This window comes from Leucopleurus acutus (assembly GCF_964270905.1).
Source record: "Leucopleurus acutus genome assembly, chromosome: 12".
Classification (NCBI taxonomy): Eukaryota; Metazoa; Chordata; class Mammalia; order Artiodactyla; family Delphinidae; genus Leucopleurus; species Leucopleurus acutus.
The window spans coordinates 75,439,708-75,465,452 of record NC_139154.1 but is presented as its reverse complement, the minus strand read 5'-3'; the positions used below and the strand labels follow the sequence as shown (position 1 = coordinate 75,465,452).

The following is a 25,745-nucleotide window of genomic DNA, read 5'->3' as shown; positions in this document are numbered from 1 at the left end:
TCCTGTGTTCATGGACTGGAAAAAATAATACTGTTAAAATGTCCACGCTACCCAAAGCAATCTACAGTCAATGCAGTCCCTATCAAAATACCTGTGACATTTTTCACAGAACTAGAACAAATAACCCTAAAATTTATATGGAATCACAAATGACCCCGAATAGCCGAAGCAATCTTGACAAAAAAGAACAAAGCTGGAGGTATCATGCTCCTTGAATTCAGACTATACTACAAAGCCACGATAATCAAAACAGTATGGTACTGGCACAAAAACAGACACATAGATCAATGGAACAGAACAGAGAGCCCAGAAGTAAACCCACGCACTTACGGTCAATCAAGCTATGACAAAGGAGTTAACAATACACAGTGGGAAAAAGACAGTCTCTTCAATAAGTGGTGCTGGGAAAACTGAACAGCTACATGTGAAATAATCAAATTAGAACATTCCTTCACACCGTATACAAAAATAAACTCAAAATGGATTGAAAGCCTAAATGTAAGACCAAAAACCCTGAAACTAGATGAAAACATAGGCAGAACACTCTTTGACATGAATTGTAGCAATATTTTTTTGGATCTGTCTCCTAAGGCAAAGGAAACAAAAGCAAACAAACAAACGTGACCTAATAAACTTAAAAGCTTTTGCACAACAAAGGAAACCATTGACGAAAATGAAAAGACAACGTACTTAATGGGAAAAAAATACTTGCAAATGATATGACCAATAAGGGGTTAATATTCAAAATATATAAAACAGCTCATAAAACTCAATATAAAAAAAAACCTGATAAAAAATAGAACACCTGAATAGATATTTTTCCAAAGAAGACATACTGATGGCTAACAAGCACATGAAAAGATGCTCAACACCACTAATCATCAGAGAAATGCAAATCAAAACCACAAAGAGGTCAACCCCCTCACACCTGTTAGAATGGCTATCATCAAAAAGACCACAAATAACAAACGTTGGCAAGAATGTGGAGAAAAGGGAACCACTGTACACTGTTGGTGGGAATGTAAATTGATGCAGCCACTATGGACAATGGTATGGAGGTTCTTCAAAAAAACTAAAAACCGAACTACCATATGATCCAGGAATTCCACTACTGAGTATATATCTGAAGAAAACAAAAACAAATTCAGACGGATACACACACCCCAGTGTTCACAGCAGCATTATTTACAATAGCCAAGATACAGAAGCAACCTAAGTGTCAATTGATAGATGAATGGATAAAAAAGATGTGGTGTCTACACACACACACACACACACACACACACACACACACACACACAATGTAATACCACTCAGCCATAAAAAAGAATTAAATTTTTACATTTGCAACAACATGGATGGGCTGGAGGGTATTATGCTTAGTGAAATAAGTCAGAAAGAGAAAGAAAAATACTGTATGTTACCATTTATATGAGAAATCTAAAAAATAAAGGAATGAGTATAACAAAACAAACAGATTCATGCATCTAGAGAACCAACTAGCGGTTACCAGTGAGAAGAGGGAAGTGGGAAGGGGCAAGACAGGGGTAGGGAGTTAAGAGGTACAAAGTACTAGGTATAAAATAAATAAGCTAAAAGAATATATTGTACAGCACAGGGAGTATAGTCAATAATTTATAATAACTTTAAGTGGAGTATAATATATAAAAGTTTTGAATCACTATGTTCTACACCTGAAACTAACATTGTAAATCAACTACAATTTAAAAAAAACCAAAAAATTAAAAAAAAAATTGAGTATTAGAATTATTATATAATGTAAAAACGAAATGAAATAAAATAAATCACGAATTCTAATACTATAAGCAAACACCCTAGATGAGGAAACAAAAGCATCCCTTCAAATCACTGACGAAGATAAAACATATTGGTACTACTATTCCTCTTTAATGACATGATATCTGGAATATCTTTTTCCATGAAAATTGAGATTTGGAATACTTTCTAGTATTGTCCTTAAAATAACTGACCTCTCCTTCAAAATTAAGGAAAAAATATGAAGCCATTCAAATTTTTAAAAGATCATCTAAACGAAAAGAGAATACTTATATTACTTATGGTCTCACTGAGGAAAATTCACAATGTGAGTTTTAAGAGAACTAGCAAGATGAAGCTATTGTGATTATTTTCTTGCTACTTTATGGTTATATTTTATTTATTACTCTTAGTAAAATTATTTTAATTGACACTCTGGAAGCTTCCATTCTTTTGCCTTATAGAAATACATTTAAAAAACATCTTTAACAAGAATAAAAGAATACTGTTTTTATATTTTATTATATAAAATACGGGCTTCCCACTTAGATATAAATCAGATGTAATGCATTTGTAACAAACATTAGAGCTCAGCCCCTCATCTATTATAGGAAGTCAACTATGAAAGCCTGAAGATTGATCGACTAAAGAGGCTTCCTGTTAAAGATGTTTAATATTTTATAAGTCCAGAAGCTAGGTCAAACTATCAAACAGTGCATCATACCTCATGAGAATGCATACCTAGTTTAGAAGGGAGGATGAATCCTCTCTTTCCCTATTATATGGCAAGAGCAGGTGCTTTGCTTAATCTCATCAGGAAAAAAATATTTTGTTCAGTTTGATCAGTCTTCATTCTGAAATGTTGCAATACTGCACCAGCACACAAATAAATGCTCAGATCAGAAGAGATTTTAAAGGTCACCTTGACAAATCTTTTCCAAAAGATTCCTGTCAATGGGCTTAGAAATGCTAAGAGACCCTCTGCTTTGCTCTAATAGATAATAGTTGACTGTATTCAGGGAAAAGTACTTTTTTATTTAAATTAACTAAAGAATCTATTCAATACTAATTTAAAATATTAGATGATTTACAGATACTCGTTTATTCACTTAACAAAGTATTTACTAAGCATGTACCAAAGATAATATTCCATATAATGCCAAGTAGGTCTCTATTCCAATAAATTTTTGTTGAAAGAAAAGCACAGTGATTTCAGATCATTGACTATAGGATCACAATCAGGCCTAGGTTCAGATTCTTTTTTTTTGATGTGGACCATTTTTAAAGTCTTTATTGAATTTGTTACAGTATTGCTTCTGTTTTATGTTTTGGCTTTTTGGTCGCAGCATGTGGGATCTTAGCTCCCTGATGAGGGATGGAGCCAGCACTCCACTTCATAGGAAGACAAAGTCTTAGCCACTGGGCTGCCAGGGGAGTCCCTAGGTTCAGATTCTTGATCTGACACTTAGCCCCTGCATGACCTCTCTGTGTCCCAGTGTCCTCGTCTATAAGATGTGTATAAATAATGGTACAATGGTACCTCAGTCTATGGGTTTGGTTACTTACATGAAAAGAGCTTTTCCAGCAGTACCTGGCCCACATTAAGTGCTAAGTATTTGCTGTCATTACCACGAATGTTTTTGCTTTGCCTGTCAACACGTTTATAACTTGTTTGCCGATTACTTTCACGTGTTTATGATTTAGAGCAGTTCTCAACCTGAAGTGATTTGGCCCCCAGCAGGGCTATTTGACAAAAATGCCTTGCAGACATTTTTAGTGGTCAAAACTGGGCCGTTTCTATGGGAATCTAGTTGGTAGAGGACAAGGATGGTTCTGAATGTCTGACAACGTACAGGATAGCCCCCTACAATTTTCCAGCCCCAAACGTCCATAGTGCTCAAGTTGAGAAAGCCTGAGTTAGAGAAAGAAGTGTGCTGGGAAACTGCAAAACAAAATTTCTGGTGATAGCTCCACAGCAGGTTTTGCATATGAAGGCAAGTCGCCCACAAGATTTGGAGCTTGTGATGATTTTAAAGGAAACTCTCTGGGCTTCAGCCCTCAAGTGGTCTAAGTATAAAGACATCTTTATTTCCACCCCCAAAAAGGAAATTACTCTTTCTAACAAAAGGAATAGAATTAAAAATACCTGCTATATCCTACTGCAGCAACAGATAACAGAAACAGAATACTGAATGGGCAGGCTCAGGGCAGCACTCCAAAGAACAAAGAGCTCTTAGAGTGGAGAGAGAGAGCGTGCTGCAGCGCCATGAAAATGGAGACAGCAATCCCACAGAGAATACAACTGGCAGAAGATGCTTTGCGGACATGATGGAAGAAAATGAAATTTCCTTAGCAATACAGCAGGTAAAGATCCTGCACTTAACTTTAAGTAGTCACACTAGGAAAGAATTAAATTGCTATCAAACAGAAATGAGGGCCCTGACACAGGAAACAACATCCCAGTGCAGGTGAGAGCATCCTGGGATACGCAGAGGGGAATCGGAGTGAGAGAACACCGGACCAGGACAGGGACCACTCTCTCCTTCACGTAGCTAAGGGCTGTGTTCTGTCTACATACGTCTCCTCAGTAGGAAGAGGACTCCTTGAGGGTGTGTCTTAGTGATAACAGCTCTCAATTACTAAGCCCCTACTACATGTTAGGTCTCTCCTAAGTGCTGTCAGTTAAAAGATTATCAAGACTATAGCTCCTATGAGCTCCTACGATTTATCTATTAAGACATGAACTGTTGGCCTGGCGCTTGTTCTCAATAATTTATACTCCGTAGTGATTTTTTTCTTTTTGGTTGGGGACCCTGAAGGTCTTCTTCTGTTCCATGTACTCACTACTTAGCTCCTGGGCTGCAAGGAGATCCTGTAGATCCTGGGGAGGATCAGGACCGTTCAGAATGGTCCAGGGGCTTGGGGAGGTCAGAATAGAAGCGTGTTCATATTAATAACTGATGCAGGAGAACTGGTACACACCAGCTAAACATCCCCTCTGGGCCCTTTTGACTTCGTCCACTCCAGACCCAGAACTGTGGCCACAAGACTTACTTAAAGCCTGCAGCTATAATAACCCAAAGATTTTGAGACTTGAGATTTGATAAAGTTGCCTAAAGAATTTGTTGAGAATTGCTAACAACTCACTTTGGAATACTATGTGAGTCACGGTATTGATATAAACGAAATACAGTAGGGTTCCAGCTAAATACAGTTACCAAGAGAATAGTCTATTTCCTGTTCTTTCTTCTCTTTGGGTTTGGGGTTCCAGTGATACTTTCCTGGATCCCATGCTTTTCTTGTCCCACACTGGTGTGACCCAGGATGTCATTCTCTTGATTCTGGTTCCTTATTCATTCATATTCTTTCTCTTAATCTGGAATAGGTATTGAAAAAGCCTGCTTCCATCCTGGCTCTGATGAGCAAATCATGATCATGTGGACTCTACTTTCATGGTTTGACAGAGGGTGTAATTACCCTGACCACTCACTGTAAGGTGAGCTAATAAGACTCTTGTTCATAGCCCCATCCTGTTTTACAGTAATATTTCATGTATCTTGGAGCTCCCTGAGGTCACCACACTTGACTTTTATTATCTCTGTAATCACAATGACTAGCACCCTATCTACATGTAGTAGTTGCTCAATAAACTTAATATATTAATGGATAATCAAAATCCATGTGTGAGACTGTGGCTTTTCCTCTGTCATCTCAGAAATAGTTGTGTAAATGCTTTACTTGTGTGCCTGTGTACTTGGTAATTAGTAGGTACTCAGCTATTTGTTAAGTAACTAAAGCACACTTCTAGAGTGCTAAAATGGCCTGAAGTAAGTGAAACTGACGTTACTATGATGGTCCATATAGACTTTTTTGGCAAGTCTACAGAATTTAAACAGACTAAATTCCCACTATTTTTCCTTCTCATTAGCCAGTTATTATTTGAGCAAAATAAATTTATTCCGAAAATCTGGAATCACTTCCATCTATTTCTAAAGCTCCAGTGAAGTCCAAATACGTTAAAAAAAAAAAAAAAACAGGAAAACCAAAGAAACAGTAACTGAAAAGATCACTAGGAATGGTTAGCAGACCAAAAGTAGAAATAAGACCTTATTACTGAGGCATCCAGAGTATATGCTGATTTCCATCAAAATCATTATGTAATTTCCATACAAAATGATTATATAATCATTATGTAATTACAAAATCATTATGTAATGTGAATATTAAAAAAGTTATCATCAAGAGAAATATTATTCTCAACTTAATTACGTGTAGGCCAATCCATCTATAAGTATCCAGGCGTTCCCAGCTAAGGAAGCCAGAAGGTAGTATTTATTCATTCACTCCTCATTTATTATGCCAAATAATGGCTAAGATTGAGGTCTGTGGAGTCACAGTTGAGGCTGTGAGGAACTTCAATTCAGAGAACCTGAAATATTAAACAGTTGTCACAGTCAGGGAAACAGAAGTTGTTCAGAACGATGTGAGCCTAGGACACGAGGGACAGAGTACCAAGAACTGAGGCTGACATGAAAGGCAGGAGGTCAGATGATGGAGAACCTTCTATACCATATGAAGGATTTGAAATTTATTCTATGCTGAGGGATGAGCTACGTGACAAGACCTGATGTGGTTTGATAGATTGCTCTAGGAATAATGTGGAGAACGATCTGGGTGGGACAAGACTAGGTAGGATAAAGTCTAATTAGGAGATTAACAAAGAAGTTCAAGTAAAAACTGATTACCCATCACCTACACTGGACAATAGCAGAAGGAATAAAAAGGATATTGATGGATTACAGGGCAGGACCTTTTGAGCCTTAATATTTATTTCAGTGGAGGCAGGGAGGCTGAAAGAGGACTCTGGGATGGGTACCAGCTAAATGGTCATGCCATTAACCAGGATAGGAAATGCCAGGGGAAGTAATATATCTCATTCATCAGATTTTAGAATGAAGATCAAAGAGGGAATTAACAATATTAAACACAAAAGCATCTTTCTCACAAATACCCCCAACAAGTGGTTTTCTTCTGACATGTAAAATAGGAGTTTGCAAAATAATTAAATTGTAAATGACTTTAACTTCATGCCATAATGAAAATATGTTCTTGGAAAAGAAAGTAATTCTGAAATATCTATCACTCCAGGTGAAACTTGAAGATATTTAAATACAGTTTCCAGAAAAAAATAAAATAAATGAAAGTAATTACGGAGGTTAGCAGGATGCCTTTTTACAAGAATGAGAGCGGGCAAACCCCAGGAAGAAAAGAATTAATATCTTGAAAGGGCCAAAACGGCCAAAACCCTGTATCTCTGTAGCCAGAGCAATAACAGACCAAGAATAACCATGAAGGCCTGGTTAAAAAAAAAAAAAAAAAGCTATTAAACAATAGGTAGGAAATGTGGACAATTAGATTTACGTGCATTCTGCTTGTAAGTAAAGAGTTTACGTGCTTAATTCTTGTCTTTTATTAACCATACACCTCCCTGTGAGAAAGACTGAAATTTCTAGAAAAAAAGAAAGATCATCCATCTAAATGAGTTTCCAATCAGGTTGACTTTAAATGGTAAAAGTTTTTGGCATTCTTGCTGAGACAAACATATCTGAATACTTCTAGGTCTTGAGCTTATACAAAAAATGGGGCAGGAGAGGGGCATGAGAAGGAGTGAGAGTCAGGGCATAGAAACGAAATGCCAGTGTAGATGCAAAAGCAAAAAAGTAATTCTAGCTCTTTTCGCTTTCAGACACGGGCACACTGCAGAAGGATGTTATTATCAAGTCAGATGCACCTGACACCCTATTACTGGAGAAGCATGCAGATTATATAGCATCCTATGGCTCAAAGAAAGATGATTACATTCTTACTCTCTCTGATAGTATTAATGTTATTGACGTAAATAAAGTTGTGGAATATGTTCAGAGTCTACAGAAAGAAGATGGTTCTTGCGCTGGAGATATTTGGGGTCCCACTAAGCAGCTGGTCTAACTGGAGTTAATGGTCTGCTGGAAGTTCCAGCACGCACTGTGCTAGTTATATCAGCATACAGGAGCACTAGAACAGAGGGGGCCAGTCTAAAAGATGAGGGCTGAATACAGTGCAGGCCGGAGAGACCAGCGGCTTTGTGGGGTGTGAAAATCTACTTTTATATAATAGGGAGAAATCGATACAAGATTCTCTTTTTGTGCGGTGGCAGTTTGGCTCTATTGGGGAAGCTGGATGCTATTAATGTGGAAAAGGCAATCGAATTTGTTTTATCATGTAGGAACTTTGATGGTGGGTTTGGTTGCAGGCCAGGATCTGAATCCCATTCTGGGCAGATCTATTGTTGCACAGGATTCCTGGCTATTACTAGTCAGTTGCATCGAGTAAATTCTGATTTACTTGGCTGGTGGCTTTGTGAACGCCAGCCTGCGTCAGGTGGACGCAATGGAAGGCCACAGAAGGTACCAGGTGTATGCTATTCTTGGGGGGTGTTGGCTTCCTTAAAGATAATTGGAAGGCTTCACTGGATTGACAGAGAGAAACTGCGCAGTTTCACCTTCGCATGTCAAGATGAAGAAACGGGAGGATTTGCGGACAGGCCAGGAGATATGGTAGGTCCTTTTCATACTGTATTTGGAATTGCTGGATTGTCACTTTTGGGAGAAGAACAGATTAAACCTGTTAGTTTTACTGTTTTAAGATTTCAGTATTTGAAGTGCTTAACAAACTTAATGACTGCCATTTTAATATTTTGTATATGAATTGTGTTGATTTTAATAAATTATATAATTATACATTAAAAAAAGTAATTCTAATTAACATTGCATTTGGCTTACAGAGCAGAGCTGAGTAATGATTGTGTTAAATACCTCAGCACTTCAGAGCCCAGTGGAAGACATGTAGCTAGAGCCCCAGGGACTAAACAGATATTTAGGACAAATCCTTGCTGAGGTTACTGAGAAATATTACACTGTGAGGTGGTGTTCACTGGCCTGGCTTTGGCAAAAGGAAGGGTCTACGGTATCTTCCAGGGTCTTCAAGTCCCCGAAGCTCCCACACAAAGTGGGGAGGTCAAGATATGAGAGGGGTCAACAGAGAGGCAGGAAGAGTCAGCTTCATCCAAAGGCAGGTACCACCCTAGGACATGCGTTCATAACACAAATAACAACGGCTGCCTGTCAGACTGCAGTTCACCCGTGCCATTTTGCGGAAAGCTCTACCTCAGAGCAGTTCACAATGATCTGACTGTTAAAGATTTACAAAAGCAAGAGTGGTCCGAATGAACCTAGGCCCCATAATCTCTGCACACACGGTAGTAATAAAATCATCAGCAGGGAGAAATGAGATCTCCCATTAGTGACACCACCATTAAAGCACAAAAGGAAACATCATGGGGACATGAGCTCATTTTCACAAACGGCTCTTACTAGGGGAGGAAGAAAATAAGTGATTTAAAAATATGTTTATTTGTGCACTACTTCCTAACATAAATAATTTAGGATGCATTGCATGCCTCTCTCATTCCCTACCTTTAAATCTTGCAAGTGTCCCAGGGCACAGTCCACAAACCACTTTTTTTTTCTCAACACTCATTCACAAAAATTTCTAATTCAGTCCCATAGCCATGTATTCTTTCAAATTTTTATATCCAGCCCTGCCCTTTCCCCTGAGTCCCATATGTATACATCTAACTCTGCATCTGACATCTCCTCGTCGATGTCCAACATCTCAACTTTACCACGCCCCCAAAGAACTTGATTCCCCTGCACCCCTTAACCTGTTCCCCCCAATCTTCCCCATCTCAGTAAAAAGCACCACCAATCATACGGTTGCTTAGATCAAAATCCAAGGATCATCCTTGAGTCCTCCCTGGGCTGCCATGCACTGCACAGTCTCTGTAAACAGTTCTTCCTGGGGTTGTCGGTACCCAACCGGTGAAGCCATATGCGGTCTCTTTCCCTTATATTCCACATCTAATCTGTCATAAAGCACTCCCAGCTCTACTCCAATATATAGCGTTGTGAATCCACATCTCCTCACCATTTCCACCCCTAGTTCAAGCTACCATCAGCCCTCTCAGTCTACCAAAGTAGCTCCCTATTGGGTGTCCTTATGTCCCCTCTCCCTGCCTCTACTATTTTTTTTTTTTTTTTTTTTTTTGCGGTACGCGGGCCTCTCACTGTTGTGGCCTCTCCCGTTGCAGAGCACAGGCTCCGGACGCTCAGGCTCAGCGGCCATGGCTCACGGGCCCAGCCGCTCCGCGGCATGTGGGATCTTCCCGGACCAGGGCACGAACCCGCGTCCCCTGCATCGGCAGGCGGACTCTCAACCACTGCGCCACCAGGGAAGCCCCCTGCCTCTACTATCTTTAGTCTGGTTTCAACCCAATATTCGCAGAGACCTTTGGGAAATGTAAATAGATACTATCATACCCTCACCCAATTCCTCCAATGGCTTTCCGTCAACTCAGACCCCAAGTCCACACGCTCGACCTTGGTCAACAAAGCCCACAGAGTCTGTGTCCTGCCCGTCTCTGACTTCACATCCTGTTACTCTCCGTCTCACTCATTCTGTTCCAGCCACTCTAGCCTTCTAGCTCCTGTTTCCTCAAACACACCTATCTCATTCCTACCTAAGGCTTTTGTCTTTGCTGTTCTCACTTCTTGCAATGCTCTATCCTAGCCATGATCTTTTCCTTCCTTCGGGTCTCTTTAGATTTCACATCCACAGAGAGGCTTTTTCTAACTCCATGTAAAATACCCCCTCACTCCAGTCACTGCACAATTCTGTACCCTGCTTTTGTTAACAGTGATTATCACTTCCCAATAATACGTATTTATGGTTTTAAAAGAATAATCCACCTACTAAGATGTAAGCTGCATGAATTTCTTATTCAGGGCTGTATCCCCATTGTCTAAAACAGTATCTCTATATAAGGGATGCTCAAAAAATACTTGAGGGGTAAAATATTGAATGAATGGTCAATACAAGTCATCAGCCTTACATGACCTATAGAAATCCCATTCCCTATTTGTTAGGGGTTGTTTTGGTTATATTAAGAAAAGCAGAGAAAGCCCACTAGTCACTCATCATTGAATGAATATCCCTGTACTAATGGAACAATAAATGTCAACATCTCTCATTCCAAAAAGCGAGGCTACTGCTTTTGTCTAGCCTCTATGAGATTCTGGGAATAAAAGACAGAATAATTGAGGGACTTCCCTGGTGGTCCAGTGGTAAAGAATCCACCTTACAATTCAGGGGACGTGGGTTCCATCCCTGGTCAGGAAACTAAGATCCCACATGCCGCGGGGCAACTAAGCCCACACGCCACAACTACTGAGCTCGCACACCTCAACTAGAGAGCCTGCATGCCACAAACTACAGAGCCCCATGTGCTCTGGAGCCTGCACACCACAACTAGAGAGAGAAAACCCACAAGCCACAACTAGAGAGAAGCCCGTGTGCCACAACTAAGACCCGGCGCAGCCAAAAAAAAAAAAAAAAAAAGAATGACTGAAATATAAGTTTCACCTCATCCCTCCATACAAATTTTGACCACAGCTAACGCCACAAACAAAGTCTGCCTAGTTAAAAAATTTTCTCTCTCCTGAAGTCTCCGGTTGAAGAACTTAAGAGGAATAAAAGGGCCAAAATTCTGAGATCATCACTAAATAAAGGACTTGGCTGAAGTTTAAAATGCACAGGTAAATTTTTCTGAAAAGTGACATTATGAAGCTTTAAGAAAGGCAAATCTTAAAAAAATATTATTAAGTTAGAATTTTTACAGTAGTATCATCCTGGAAAACAATCAGGTCTACCAGTAGTAATAAGTTTTCCAAGGCTGGCTAGAGCTGTTTTTAGAAAAAAGAAGGAAATAATATTTTGCTAACCCACAAGACTGATGACCCAGGGACTAATGAGCTCCATAATCAACTCACTGCCTGACCCCTCAGCAAGTCACTTGTCCTCAGTGCTAAACGGGAGAGGCCTATCAATTAGCTTCCTGTGGTGGCTGTGAAGGGGGACTAAGAAACCTGATTGCAAAGCACTCTGAAAACACCGAGCACTATAGAGACAGGCTTGCTAATAGCCAGGTTGCCACCAGTCACCATCTACGCATTGCGAATGCCCTTGGCTTCTCCCTCTTGGCTCCTCTGATATCAATCGATTGCTCCTGGTGACAAAGACAAAAAGACAAGTGAGGATTCTTCTCACCTGCCTAGTCCTCTCACTCACTTCTCACTTCCTGATCCACAGGAAACATGCTGGAGACTTGAACTGGCCTCAGTGTTCCTGTTGTTTCCAAAGCAACTTGCAGAGCCCCTATGAAGGAAGAGACGCTGTACAAACGGCCAACTGAAGGCCTTTCTTTTCTTTCCTTTCCTTTCCTTTCCAGGTACACACAGACCACAATTAAAACCACATATTTAACAAAGATGATGAGAGAGGAGAAGATTAATATGAAGGACTTGAAAACACAGAATTCACTTAATTCTTATCAGTGATCTCCCTATTTCTTATTCTTTCATGAAACACCCTCACTTAAGGGAAAAGGGAGATTAAGCATGTGGATCCCCAGCAAAATCATTCCAAAGCTAAGTGGTTTGCTAGGAAAGAATACCTTTATCTCTTGCTCAACTACTCCTCTGGTTCAACTGCAGCACTTTTCAAATACCAGATACTGATTACTCAGGGCAGGTTTGGGGATGATAAGACAAAGGAACTTAAACCAATGAAAAAATAAATAATACTTTTTGAGAAGAGTATTTGCATACAATAAATTCTCTATGTACAAATGCAAATTTATGTAACAATATGAGACCAATTTTTTTAAAATAATATTAACAGATAACCCAAGCAATTGACACATAAATATTTTTAGTGTAGGACAAGGGTCAGCAAACTACTGCCAGAGTTAAATCCAGCCTCTTTCTCCTGTGTTATAAACAAAGTTTTATCAGAACACAGCCAAGCCCATTGATTTAGACTCTGCATTTGTCTTCAGCTGTTTTGGTGCCACAGTGACAGACGTGTAGTTGCAACACACCATATGGCTCACAAACTTGAAAATGTTTACTATCTGCCCCTTCACTAAAAAAGCACCAAACCCTGGTTTAGAAGATAACAAGGTCACTGCAGATTGGAATAGTCTGGGAAGTTTCTAGAGAAGGAGGCAAGCAGCTTAAAGAGAAACTACAATTGAACCAGAAGATAAGTGATAGGTGGACAAATATTTTTTCCTGAGTAATTATTTATCTACAGACTAGACATGTCCTTAAGATTGAGAAAAGGATGAGATCTTCCTATGCTGAGAAAATCATTATTAGAGTGAGGAAACTCAGTGAACAGCAAAACAGATGGACTAGAAAATAAACTGGGTTTCTTGGCTAATTCCCATTCACACCCCAATGATACCACACCAGAGGTTTGTCGTGGATGGAGGTGGTGGTGATGGTGCTGGTCGTGGTGTTTTCAAAAGCTAACTTGCTTCAAGAGAAACATACTTGCCACGTGACAAGTTTCAGCAAAATGGGAAGAATGCTAGACTAGTGGGAACAGAAAATCTGGACACAAACCTTGCCTCTGCCCATTAGTGCACACACTCTCACCTGCAATAGAGATAATCATAGGGACCAAGGTCAGAATGGGGATCAGTATCCCAAGATGGACTCAGTGTTGGTCCAATACCCAGGCCCTCAGCTGATACTCAGGCTGTGGTTAGTGCTTGTGACCTAAACAAGCCTCCAGGGCAGAATGGGTGATTGAACCATCACATCCTGTGCCCTGAGGCAGACCCAGCTGCAAGGGTCACAGATTTTTCTAAATCATCCATCCTGCTGTGGTCCAAGCTGTTTCTCACAGAAAGAAAGGTCCATTTTAGGTTACAACCTCACCATTTAAAAGAAGAAAGAACATATACAAATAAAAGAATTAGACACTATCCTTTTCATGACCTATAATGGGGTCTCTCCTGGAGCCCTAAAGACTTAAGATTCTGAACAAACGCTTAAAACCAGTAGGATTGATGCCTTCAAACAGAATTACCATAAAGATACATCTAAAATAAAAAGCACAGTTTAATAAGGCAATAAGGTATTAAAAATCAATGTGATAAAAAAATCGAACATTTTCTACTGGTTTAAAGACGAGTTAAGGTCTACTGGCTCACAAATTACTCTGGCATCATTTATAGCCCTGAAGCCCTGAGAAACCACCTAGAATCCAGAGATGTCTTCTCACATTCTGGTAACTGACTCTGAAGAACCTTGTCAACATCAAGATCCTGAGCAGGGCGCTTATTTTAAGTGAAAAACATTGGAAGGGCAGCTGCCCTTACCTGCTCTCCTGCCCACTTTGATCTTGTTCTCAAGTGTCAAAGACTCAGTATAACTGGTTTCCCTAACCAAGAGAATTCTCTTTAATAAAACGAATGCTGTGAGGCCACGTAAGCCACCTTCTTTAAAAATTACCATTTAGTAGAGGGTCCAGTCTTAAACGGACCTCTCCAAAGTCCTTTTCAATTGGCAATGAATGTGAGGGGCCATCACTAACTACCTTACCATTTGCGGAAGTCATCAACAAATGCTTGTGAGTTTCGCTGGTTAAGGAATTGTGCATTAAAATAGGAGTGAGATGAGAACAGGGGTTGAAAAGTGAATGGAATTCGTCCCAAACAATGTAACAAATTTCCAAATGCAGTTGCTAAAGTCCCCTCTGTCTAACTCTGTCGGAAAGAAAGCATTCAAGTTCTAACTAGCTTCTGTTAACTTCCGGCACTCAGTACATGCCTGGCATCCAAAAGGATGAAGACCCATCATTCCCACACAATTTATTTGTGATCACATTTACTGGAGTTGTGATTTATTTCTGAGTGTGTATTTTATGTTTTACTTTTATGATATTTCTGTAGTTAGGGTTATTAAATTTCCTAGCATATGAAAATGTTTAAATAAAAAAATTCTTTTTGACATTAAGACACACCAGTCTTGAATGGCAAAAACAGCTGAAATATTTTGACTATTAAAAAGCCTTTCTTAGAGCCAGCTTTTATGTAAGTCCAGGATGGCTCCCATCTGCGCCTGGGTTTATTAGTTTTTTGTTATCTGTCAAACATTAGAACTTCTGCTTCACATGTTGTTCTGTTGCAAATGAGAGGCATCTTAGGTCAAGAAAAGACAGCATCAAATTCCTTTATTTGCTATACTACATTTACATCAGATTTACTTTCCTCCATGATCCTTACATTTTTGTATCCAATCTTCTTTCTAATCAACTGCTAAGAGCAATAGCTGGATGAATGAAACTACCAAAATACTGATTAGTCCAAGGGTTTTAAAGCAAGGTTAGCTGTCTCCTTGTGTTTTATTTTTCTCTTTTTTAAAAAAATAATAATTCAAAAGTTGCTTCTACTCCTCCAAACTATATTACGGAAGTTACAAAAATCTGAAAGAGGGCTCGATGATCCGTGTGCCTCAACTAAGCACTCCTGAGATCACAAGTATCTGAGATGAGTGGATTTTTGTGAGATATCGAAAAGTTTGAGGACAAGACGTTCTCCCAAAGGAAAGAATTAGACCAGGGAGAGACACTTGAAACAAGGATAATGAAACACTTTCAGAAGGGAGGAACGATCTTTGAATAGGCTGTCCCTTCACTACTAGTACCTCTTCCTTCCCACCTGTGATTCTGGGCTTCACACTAGGACCCTGTGGTAAGAAGTACTTTTTCTATAGGCTTTGGGCCTGGAACAAGGTGGATCGCAAGCAGGAGTTGGGGAGTTTTCTCAGCCTAGGGAATGTTGGGAGACCTGATCATAGGAGCCTTGGGGAAGGGCCAGGACCTCACTATAGCAGCCAAAGTCAGGACCAGACTATGGAGGCCAGGGAAACCTGTACACTCGAGGAGGGAGCAGCTCCCAAAGGCAGGCTCCCAGGGGCTGAGTGCACAGATCCCATCCCTGCACCCAACCTGTGCTGGCCTGGCCTGAGCAAACAGTCTACCGTGACTTTCAGGAATGCCACATCTACACGTGTGGGTGGGTTGTTTTTTCCAAGTACCCCATTGCTTAGCAATACAGAAACTACGTTGTAGAATTTCTAGATTAAGCTCTAAAATAACCCTAAATCTACTAAGAATTATTTACCCAGCCAGTAAAGGCCCTTAAGTCGTAAAACAATTAAGGGGAAGCCTGTCATTTATTTCATACGCTCTCTTTCTTCATCCTGCTTCTCTACCCATGCTTTAATTAGCTTCGTGTGTCAACACGACACCAGTTTATACAGGCTCCGTGGCACACGATCTAAAAGGTAATAAAGAAAAGTTCCATGTGAACTGTAAAAGTGATGCTGATAACTGTCTCGCGATGGACCTCCTAGCATTTTTCTTTCATTTTCTACGACAACCACAGAATCTAAAGAAAGGCCCGGTCCACTTCTTGCTGGCTTTTATTTCAGGTGCTTTAGTCTACAGCTGTCTACAACAAATAAGTTTCCTTTGAAAGAACACTGTCTTCTTTCTGTGGATCCCAGTATAGCTGCCATTTGATCCATACGCAGGGAGTCGTGTTATTCTCCTCAGTCTAGTCACACTGCAAAAGACTAATATCTGGTACCTCGTATCTCTGTCATCTCTTTTTCACAGTAATCTATTTTGGCTTCTTTCATAATTGAATTCCTGAAAAGTATGTTACATTTTAAAATAAAGAATATACATTGTTTTGGTATAAATTAGAGGTAAGTAAAAGTTGATTTTCTAACATTTCCTATATTGATGATCTCTTTCATCATAATTTTAAAAACTTTGTGAAATAACATTCTCCATTTATTATATGAAATCCTTTGAAATCTTTTTTAAGACTTTACTTATTTATGGCTGCGTCAGGTCTTTAGTTGCGGCACGCGGCATCTTTCATTGCGGCGCACGGACTTCTCTCTAGTTGTGGCGTGTGGGTTTTCTCTTCTCTGGTTGTGGCGTGCAGGCTCCAGGGTGCATGGGCTCTGTAGTTGTGGCGCTCAGGTTCCAGAGCACGTGGGCTCTGTAGTTTGTGGTATGCGGGCTCTCTCACTGAAGCGCGCGAGCTCAGTAGTTGTGACCCGCGGGCTTAGTTGCCCCGCAGCGTGTGGGACCTTAGTTCCCTGACCAGGGATCGAACCCATGTCCCCTGCATTGTAAGGCGGATTCTTTATCACTGGACCACCAGGGAAGTCCCCCTTTGAAATATTTTTAACAGTGATTTGTAAAAAACGTTTACATTGGTTTATGTGCTTAGAGAATATCTTAAGTTCTGGGGATCTTTATCATTGGTACCAACTTTGAAAAGGCATTTCTTTCTCAAATAATAATCCCTAATAGGTAATACTGAATTTTTAAAAAGTAATAGGACCATTCACACTTTCGGGCTCCCTTTGAAATACTGTGTTCACAAACTAGGTGTAGACTACAGCGCTCAACGATGCTTGTGGAGTACCACGGAGACCATGGCAGGTCCAAGAGCCCGTGCTCGCTAGGTGATGAGTGACACCCATGCATACTTCCCGAGGGCTCCTCTTGATCACTGGAGAGAACCAACTCGATCTACACTGCGTTTCTCTATCTGTTCTCGACTACAGACCCCTTCATTCTGGGACTTGGTAACTTTGCATGGGTGTAAGACGGACACACACGCTTTTACTTATCCTTGGGCTCAGAATGTTCAGGGCTGAAAGAAACCACACTTCCCAATGAAGACACAGAGGCCTTTGTATCTGCCCAGAGAGAAATCCATAAGGATTCATTACACTCATCTTGGTTATTTTAAAATGTGTATATTGTTAAGGAAAACTAGCGCCTTTATGTTCATTACATATAATTTTATATAAATAAGGGGACTGCACATTCTCTCTCAAAATATACGTAGCTAACACTGCCCAGACTAGTATGTGAGCCCCATTACATGCATACTTGATATGATATGAGCCTCAAAGATTTACACGTAAGACTGTACGTTACTTAAATTTAATAGCTGTCTGATGAAATTTTATTAACTTTAGAACACAATGAGGAAGAATAACCCACAATGACATAACTACACACTAAATACACACCTGTAAATAAAAGATCCAATACGGTGCCAACCTGTCGTTTTAGGGAACTTTATATCAAAATTAAAAGGGGCACACCTCTCTTGTGTATACATTACACATATACAACAAACTTTCTCTGGATAAAGAGTCATGGATTCGCAGAGCTGAGCAGAACCTTCCACCTCACCTTTGACAATCCTCTTTTCTAGTCAAGACATTTACGGTTCACAGAGGTTAGCGTATCATCCTGGTCCAGCAGCTCTTTAGACCAAGTCCTAGTTCTTGTAATTCCCATTCAGTGCTTGTTCTAGCATATTCACAGTGACTCCTTTAATTACTTGATTGTTAACAGAGTCCACAGTCACGGCTGACCATGTCTCAGTTTTCTAAAAATGACTTAGTTATGTTTTGCTTAGTTTTCACACAATGATAGCTTTTTAAGTATCACTTAGGAAAGTCTCAGATCACTTAGAAATTGGTTTACTTAAACTGTCTTACTTTGTCAAAGAATATAATTATTTGCCTACACTACATTTATTATCTATATTGTATTTATACTTAGGCAATATATAGGCATTGACTATATTACATTTATACTTGCCTACTTAACATTTTGATATAGGTAACTATCAGTTATTAAGAGGCACCAATTTTAATTTTTATTGTGTTATAAATGTGATCCTTTTCCTCAGGCTACAGTGAAGAAAGAAACTAGACGTTTAGACCCTTACATGAAAAATGCCTAAACCCCACTGTAGGAAAGATTTGAACCAGAAAGAAGAGGACAGCACAGTTCAGATGCCTCTTTGCCATCAGTCAGAGAGGTAGTGACCTCCAGCGGGAAATGGAGACCAAAGTGAGACTGTGCGCCAACGGGAGTCTCTGCACCTTTACGAGTGTCAACTAAGCCAGGTTTTCATCATTTACATTTTTTGATATCCATATTTCAAGAGTATTTACATTTAGTTTGCTTAATTTAATCCCCAAGTCAAACATTACACAGTACTTTCCACCACTTTCTCTGAGACTGTTTTCTTACCCTTAGAAAAAGCAAGAAAAGGGAAGACTGTTTCATCTTTACCTCATAAAACATTTTTGACTCCACTCTGGATTAAAAAAATGAGAGAGCCATTTCTACAGGACAAGGCAACATTAATTTCTCTTGTAGTTCCATCTCAAATTTTCCCCAAATATTCCTCCATATTGCTTCCCATTCAAATACCTATGATTCTAGTTGATATTACTACACAGCAAAACTTTGTGCTGAGAGAGTCCCATTGTTTTTGGTGACAAATTCTGCCAAGGACAGGTAGCAAAAATGCTACTGTTTTTTATGGCTACTACAAATCAAAACAACATTTTTTAAAATATGCCCTAGTGATAGAATTACTAACATACCAGTATAGCTATAAAAAGGCAACACTGTTAAATATGAATTATTGATACCACAGTCCCTAACAGTGGAGTACCTTTTAAATTCAATAATTCTATTAATAAGTTTAATAAGTAGTATAGCTATGTTGCTTGTTGCATTTCTATTTCACCTATTTTCCCTCATGAGAAATAAGATTTCTCATCATGTAGCAGATTCTCAAACAAGAATCCTTAAGCATGAGGGGGTGACGGAAGAATGTTGCAAATCCCTTCACTCTGAGAGACTCCATGTTGCCTTAGACATTTTTGCTGTGAGCTTTACTCTCTTTGATATTTTCTCTGATAGATTTTCGCTTTTCCCTTAATCCAGTCTCCACGTATTTAGGTTCTCCAGCATGACTTTCCCCCATCAACTTACTTCCCATATCTGTCTCTTTTATTCCAATACACCCACACCACTTGTGTAGTACCTATCTCCTTTGAAAACTCTATACAGAAAAAGCTTTTTTCCTTTTCTTTAATTATATAAATCATGGTGATTTAGAGAAAATCGTAATCCACAAGCACTATTTCTCTGGTGGAGTCCATTTTTCCCCCAAATATGGCTCTAGCAGCAACCAACCCTTAATGGATGTAACTAATTTCTTCTATCAGTAGCATCCAGCTTCTACTCAGGTTGTGCAACATAATTAGAGTTGCTATCCATGAAGAACTTTTTTGTGCAAGTTGCCCCTCATGAGTGCCACAAAGGTAATTTCCATGCAAATAACAACTGAAGGATACCACCATTCGCTCTTAGCATCCTCGAAAGCACTACTCTGTGTCTGCTTTTGTGCTATAGTTACTGAATTTTTCTTCCAGAGCAGTTCCAACCGTAGAAGAGCCATATATTTATGACCCGATAAGGCAAAAATGACTTGCAAAACATAAAGTCAGAAAATGTGGAAAGGAGAAAGAGTGACACAATAGATAAATACTTCACAGCAAAACAGGAAAAGCATAGGAGGGAAATCTACATATCAGAGAGAAACAACCCTCCCCGCCCCCCCATCTCTGCCCAGCACACCGGCAATCTGCATAAGCACACCGGTGAGGGAGCTTTTCCGAGATGAGATGCTGGACCTGGGGTGTGTTGCCATGGAAGTGAGGGGCTCGATTTCTTCAGCTCCTGGGTACCCTCCCTCAGCACTCCTGGCAATGGTGACAGCTTCTTTCCTTTGTTCAGGAACTGCTCTGAAAATGGCTCTGTCTCTTTCCCAGTGCACTGAAAGACTGCATTGTTGAGGCCACCTTGCAACTGAATTACACGAGAGGGAGATTTTTCATTTCCACTCCTAAAATTAGACTCTTGTGTGTGTGCTAGCACAACAGACAGAGAAACACTTGCTGAAAAGGGCCCACTCAGTGGTGCTCCAAGTTGCCAGTGCCTTTCTAACACATTTGCTGAACCCACAGCACAGGGCAGGCATAGGACACCAGGCACCTACGCTGATGCTGGAAAACTTGCTCTAAAACCCTGGTCTCAGGAGGTGGGTGCTTTGTTCTGGAGAGGGTCCCTGAGGCATAAAGGACACACAGTGCTTTCCAAGCAGATGTTGGTGCCAGAGTATGAGAGGAAAAGACAGGTTTCCCAGTAAGACTCGTAGCAAATGTACTTAATTGGCTTTGGATTTACAGCAAACTGCTTGCTTCTTGTCTTTAGCCCTCTCCATAAAGCAAACTCCAAACTCAAAACAAGATAGGTGAAAATAGCTTTAAAAATATTAGCTTTTACCTTATGGTTGTATCTGAAAAGTAACTGATGTCTTCAAAGGATAGTATTATTTATAATAAAATCATCAGATATTCTTCACTATCCACTTTAAGATATCTTCTCCTTGAACAGACTGCATTGCAGACATAGCACATAAACATATTGGCTAGGTCTGGATTAAAAAAACCTTTGTGACCATCAAGAAAAGGACAATGGAATCAGCAGAGAGATCCAAGCAAGGGTTTTGAATTTAGGCTAAAATATCAAATGTCACTGGGAAACGCCTTGAAAACCACTGCCGTATCTATGTTTCCCTACCCACCTACCTCCAAATCATCTGAACGGAAAGACCTTCTCTGACCACATTCTGTTAAGTATGAATTTTTCATGCAGATATGGGTCTGTGGGTTTGTACAATAAAACTTTATGATTCTGAAGTATCCGGGAAACACGTCAGGGAGGAGAAGGCTCTAAAATGCATTTTTCTTTCATTTACGATACTGCGGCTTGAAGAACAATACTTCCCTTAAAAGCAGGAGTAGAATAAACGTCTAACAAATCTTAGACGGCTAAGCAGATCCAATGTTAATTTTTAAGATAAGGGTTAAAAAAACAATTTGACAATGAGATAAAAATAGATTTAGCAGCTTAATTCCAGTGAAGTTAAGTTAACGGTATGAAATGACTGATGGGGGGCACTGCGTGTACACTAGAAGGAACACTGAATAGGCCTGTGTCTTAGCCCGGGTCTGTCTGTAATCAGCTGTCTGCCCAGGACTATACTCCCAGACTCTGTGAACCTTATATGCTTTTTCTAAGGGAGGGGATTGTCCAATCTCATATGTCAGGTTCTAGTCAGATTTGAAAATTAATGCCTTTTTATCCAGAGCAATCTTGTGAATACCTGAGATAGAAATGTTGCTTTTAAATTTGATATGAAATTCCTTTACAACTACAACTTTACACCATCTCGGGCCTGTAATTTATAAATGCTTACTTACGACATTGTGGGTGACTTTACCTCATTGGATTTGAAAGTTAACAAAATTTCATAGCTAGCAGCTACATTTATTTAAGTAACACACAATCTTCATTTAGGGTTCATACTGTATTAAATATGTACACAGTGGAGCTGACAGACCAGTCTGAGCAGTTTTAGCATTACAGGTATATATTATGAGAGGATAGATGCAATCGTGTGAAATATTTTTAAATGTAATCTGTAAAAAATGTTCATGTTAGTTTATGTGTTCAAGGAAGATAATATCCCAGGTCCAGGTTATCTTTAGTGATCACTTATACCAACTTTCAAATAAGCATCTTCAAGGTTAATCCTTGTTGTCTCATATGGCAGGATTTCCTTCTTTTTCAAAAGGCTGAATAATGATCCATTATATGTTTATGCCACATTTTCATTATCTATACATCTGTTGATGTACCTTTAAAGTTGCTTCCACATCTTGGCTATGGTTAATAGTGCTGCAATAGACACAGGAGTTTCAATGTCTTTTTGAGATCCTGATTGCAGTTCTTCTGGGTGACTATCTGGAAGTGGGATTGCTGGATCAAACGGCAATATTATGGCAAGAGAAATAAGCCAGCCACAGAAGGACAAATACCCCATGATTCCACTTATAAATATGAGGTGTCTGACACAGTCAAACTCACAGAAGCCAAGAGCAGAGTGGTGGTCGCCAGGGGCTAGGAGAGGGGCAGGGGGAGATGGGGAGTCACTAATCAGCACGTATAAACTTTCCGTTACGCGAGATGAGTAAGTTCTGGAGATCGGAAGCACAACATCATGCCTATAGATAACAATACGGTATTAAACGCTTAAAAATCTGTTAAGAGGGTAGACCTCATGTTGTCTCCCTCGCAAAATAAAAACACAAGTAAAAAGGCATTTTCTTTTCAAATAATACCTAGCAAATAATACTGCATTTTCTGAAATTAATGAGACTGTTCTGACTTTAAGACACCTTTGAAATATTGTGTTTCCTAACTGACGTACAGCGTAGCTCAGTGATCCTTGGAGGATGTTGCAAAGGCTGCGGCAGAGCTGAGAGCTCTGTGCTTACTGGGTGCTGATCGGCCGTGGCCTCCACATTGACATTTCATCCATGCCTTCTGTGAGCTCCTCTTCCCCACCAGACAGAACCAAACTCAATCTTTACTGCATTTTTCTATTTTCTAAAAAAAAAAAAAACCCCTTCTTTCTGGGACCTGGTAACTTCGCATGGGTATAAGACTGGACCCAAGCTTTAATTACACTTAGGCCTATGAAATACAAGAGCTGGGAGGAACCTTGTCATTTACACATCAAGAAATGGAAGCCTTTGCACCTAACCAGAAGGATATCCACAAGCATTTATGACACTCATCCTGTTTCTCTTTAAATATGTATTTCTAGAGCAAAGTTGTGACTTTCCGTTCATTATACACAGTTTTATATAAGGAATGAAAGTAAGCATTAAGGACATTTCTTCATCCAGGAAAAGGTTTTATGTAATTAGTCTAAATACTAAACTAACAGCAAAGGACCTTGCTACAGATATCACAAAAGATATCTGATATACTTGGAATTCCAATTGCCAACTATATTCTAATTACTGTTTATCCAAAGACAAGTGGACATATTTTTATAAACTTGGGAGTAAAAAATAATACCTTCTAATCAAGGCACAGTGAACAAGCCCTTATAATTGGAAATCAAGTGTTCAGATACTGATACTAATTTATGCAAGGATGTCAACTTGTCACATTGAACTGACCTTGCAAATCAGCTCACATCATGCAGTCATAAATCCTTTCTGCAGGGAAATCTCACAATTATTTGTTTTAGTACCAATAAACATCTAAGAATAAACGACATGTGTCTTTGTGCTAGTCGGCCCAAGTCTCAGAGTTCCACGAGGATTCACCTGACATGATTCCCACTGCTCTACGGTCCGTTTACTGTTTTCCATCCTCAGATCTCACCTACTGTCCCTGTTCATTTCAGTTGTGTTTATACAATACAAGTAGTTGCAAATTGTGGTTCTATCATATCTCTTAGCTATAAATGAAGGCAATGCTCTCAAATACAGAAATTTAACAGAAATAATGTTTATGAACTGAGACAGATATTCGTTGCATAAGTCCAATAGCATATTTCAAACAACAGACTTTCTTTGCATTAAAGTGCTTTGGACACGTAAAGAGCTGTTTAATTCTAAAACATTGTTTTTCCATTTTATCATCACTGAAATCAGCAAGAATTGGACATGGTATAATTGACAACATTTTTTTCTTTCTGAATAGTACACATGATAATGGTGCTTCTCACATCAGTAACATCTCAGGTTCAATAAAACATGGTCTTTCTTAGCCATTTCTTGTGGGCAAAAACAAAAACAACAACAATCTTCTTAGATAAAAAATAGCAATGCATTTAAAATTATATGAATTTGGAGAAAACAGTTTAATTTGGAAAGCGGTTTAATCTCTTCTACTCTTAACTACGCAAGCATTTAAATATGCATACACATATCAAGTATAGTTGAGGACTCTTCTGATTTCCCTTTCAAGGCCTCTAACACTCACTTTCACAGATTTTTAAAAATCAATCTTATAATTATTTTTGTGCACACATGCACTCATTCAATACTCGGTATGAGTTTCAGTTCTCACTCAGAGAAAAACCAAGAAACATTATCTCTTTTTCCCTCTTTCTTGTCACTTACATTCCCAGTTGCCTGAGAGATGGTATAACCGTATATAAAATAATTACATCTTTTAGGTTTCTTGGAACAGAGACGTTAGATGTTGTCCGTTAAGGGTATTAGCACAGTCATACTCTGAATCCAATATAAAAGGGAAAATAGCAAAGAAATTTAAAAAATGAAAAGTGTAGAAGAGCACAGGAAAATACTCTACCAGTAGTATTTTATTTCATAATGCAAACAATCCTTTCCGTCATCATGAGCATTGACATATGCACAGTTTGAGAAGGGTGAGAAATAGACTAATTTCATTTAATCTCGTGATTTCTATCTGGATGGCTGGCCAGTGGAAGAAAGAGAGAGGCATTCCCACATGCAGTACCTGACAGCTCAAATCATCATCAGTGGGCAAAACTAGTTTAAAAGTGAAATGAGATTAAAAAGACCTAAAATATCTTTCCAAAGCCTTTGCATTAATTAAGTCTTTGTAATAATGTTTATATGTCTTCTCCTGAATTATAAACAGTCTTTGTCTTGACATTTAAACTGTTTACTAAGCTGTTTGAGGTTTAATTTTCTCTTAGTCACTTATGAAATAGAAATAGTCACCAGAATGTAGAAAGAACACGAGCGACTAAATGCTGAGAAGACTCCTTTTTATGACATATTAAAAGACATTACTGTTTACCCGGCTGTCAAGGAAACCAAGCTAGAATGAGTAGATTTGTTCAACTCTTCGGCAAAACATTTCCCAAGAACCACGACCTCAACCAACATCATTCCCACCAAGGTATCAGCCCGTGGAAAAAGTTTTTACAGTAAAACACATGGCAAGGCATTAAATCCCAGAAAAAGTGCCATTCTACATTCATCGGGGAAAAAAAATTAAGCCCCAAAGTAAAAACTGTCAATTACTGTGATTGCTTTGTTGCACTGAAAGAGTTCAATTACATCACAAAGAATTTTAGAAAGTACTCATTTAATTAAAATATGAACTCTTCAAACTACCTGCAGCTTTCCCTAGCTCATAAAGGAGCACATTTTCCATTTAAATAAGAGTCCGTTCCCTATATTCACCAACAACATGCATGA

At 39.2% G+C, this 25,745-nt stretch overlaps 1 protein-coding gene and 1 pseudogene across 4 annotated transcripts in view; one reads left to right on the top strand and one right to left on the bottom strand.

The window, feature by feature from the left end:
- Positions 1–25,745, bottom strand: part of CCDC85A (coiled-coil domain containing 85A) — a 204,791-nt gene that overhangs the window by 21,649 nt on the left and 157,397 nt on the right. The window lies entirely within an intron of this gene.
- Positions 4,102–18,571, top strand: LOC309970155 (geranylgeranyl transferase type-2 subunit beta-like; annotated as a pseudogene). Its single transcript has 4 exons — positions 4,102–4,165; positions 7,523–7,740; positions 7,933–8,441; positions 18,518–18,571. The product of its transcript is annotated as a geranylgeranyl transferase type-2 subunit beta-like (transcript).